Raw genomic sequence first — 2,507 nt, 5'->3', positions numbered from 1 at the left:
AAAAGGAGGAGGCTGCAATGCTTGGTAAGAAATGTACGCATTATCCTGCCCATGTAATTGTAACCCCTCTGTACAGTATGTTCACAAATAAAATTTAAAAAAATGGTATCAGAGTGTTTCTTATTTATGCATAGCAAATACAATTCAAACAACTTCTTGCTGCACTGGTGGCTCAAGCTTGTAAGCTTAGCTACTCAGAAGGCTGAGATCTGAGGATCAAAGTTCTAAGCCAACCAGGGCAGAAAATCCTCCAAGAGACTCTTATCTCTGCCCCAAAACTGGAAGTGGAGCTGTGGCTCAAAGTAGTAAAAAACTTATAGCCTTGAGCAAAATTGCTCAGGGACAATGCCCAGGCCCAGTTCAAGTTCCACCATCAACAAAATCTAAAATAACTTGATATCCATGTATTTTCATTTGTTATCTGCAGACAGCACTAGAATAAACACTTTTCTGAAGGACAGTACTAGAATAATCCTAAGGTTTGAACTCAGAGCTTTGTGTTTGCTAGCAGAAATTACCCCACTTAATTCACACTGTTGATCCCTTCAGCTGTTTGTTCTTGGCCTCCTATTTTCCCCAGGACTAACCTCAGACTGTGATCCTTCACCTTCCAGCACACCTGATAGTACAGGAATGCTACCATGCCTGTCTATTCATTGAGATGGGGCTCTCACTAATTTTTTGCCCAGGCTGACCCCAAATCACAGTCCTCCCTCTATTTGCCTCTCTTTACAGGTAGAGTGGCATAGAGGTGGCTCTCTATCTGTAAAGAAAGTCATGAGCCTCTGAGTCAAGCTCTAATTCTTAAGTACGACATATTTGTGCTTTTCTAAAGAATGAAACTCTATAAATGGAACCATAAAATCACTAGGTAAACAAAGTCACGATTTAAGTAATAACCTTCAAAGGTTTTCCAGAAAGCTTTTCCCAAATTGTCTTCCTCCCAGACTTCACAGCAATGCCCATCCCCTACTCCTATACACTGTCCAGCACTGGAAGCCTAATAAATCACTGCTATCTGGAGAGATGAAAAGAAGCTTATATCAATGTTTTAATTTGCATTTCCAGGCAAACCATATTTATCAACATTTATTTATATTTCTTCTGACACCACCAATTTACTGTTTTTCTCATTTTCAACTAGATTCATTTCTATATTGATTGTAGTGTCCTTTATAGATCATTTTTCTTAACCCTTTGCTGTCTGAACAGTATTTTGCCTTTCACATAACCTTTCATAGCTTTTCTTGTCCTTTAGCAGGTGTGTGATTTGGAAACAATAACAAAATAATGGAGTGTTTGTGTAGTGAAGTAGATCAACCTTTTCCTTTATGTTTTGTAATGTTATGTCAATTTCCTTGGAAATGGAATCACCTTAGTTGCCCATCAACAAATGAGAACAGGAAATGTGACAGATGGACAAGATGAAATTTTTTCAAGTATAAAGAGTAATGAAATTATGTCATTTGCATGAAAATTGATGGAACTGGAGATAATCATATTTATAGAAGTCTAGTCTTACAAAGGCACCAAGTGTTGCATGCTGTTTCTCCTCTATAGAATTTAGGAAGAAAAGAATATCAAAGTAAAAGGTGAACTAAAAGGGAAGTAGCAGAAGATAAGGCGGAAGAATCAAGAAATGTTAATAGATGAATGAATGTGATCAAATATATAGAGATAAGCAAATAAATAAATAAAAAGGCAATTATCTGTAAAGAGCCTCTTAAATTTGGATTGTTGGCACATGGTCTGACCCAAACTATATGATTAAGAAGAGCAGGGAAGGATAACAAGTGAGGAGATAAGAGCCATACCATCAAGCTAACTTTCCTGTTTATAATCTGCTGTACTTAAGGATCACTCTTGCATTATACTAGGCAGTCTATATTTCCTCACCTCCCCCAAGCTTTGATCTATCACTAGTTAGCTTTGAAATTGGGTTAAGTCTGTGTGTCTGAATCTCTAAATTGACTGAACTGAAAAAAAATCTCTATTCCAATTCGATGGTTCTCAGGTTTTATGGACAACTCTGGATCATTAAATTCTGAAAAATCAACAATACTTTTCCAACATTAGTACATGAAGAACAAAACACGCAGTATTTTTACTTTCCTTTCTGAGCAGAAGTAGCAGAAGGCAGCAGCAATGGGAAAACAGTTTGTTCTCACCAGGACTAAGGAAAAGACACTAAAGGACTGGCTGCTGAGAATGCTAGACAGAGGACAAATAAGGCTCAGGAGGAATCTGAAGGCATCTGATAGCAAAGCGGAAGTGTGCAGGCCAGTCTGTACACTCCCAGCATGGTAGACATCAGATATACATGCCCGAGTTATTGATGGTTCTGTTTACTATGCTGTTCCCTTCTACCATTAAATGTCAAATAATCAATTTGTATTTTTTGAAATCTCAAAAAAAAAATTGGGGCTGGGAAGGTGGCTCAGTGGTAGAGTGCTTGCCTTGCATGCATGAGGCCCTGGGTTCGATTCCTCAGCACCACATAAGCAGAA

Source organism: Dipodomys ordii, unplaced genomic scaffold (genome assembly GCF_000151885.1).
Source record: "Dipodomys ordii isolate 6190 unplaced genomic scaffold, Dord_2.0 Scaffold1, whole genome shotgun sequence".
NCBI lineage: Eukaryota > Metazoa > Chordata > Mammalia > Rodentia > Heteromyidae > Dipodomys > Dipodomys ordii.
Note: the sequence above shows the minus strand (reverse complement) of the source record.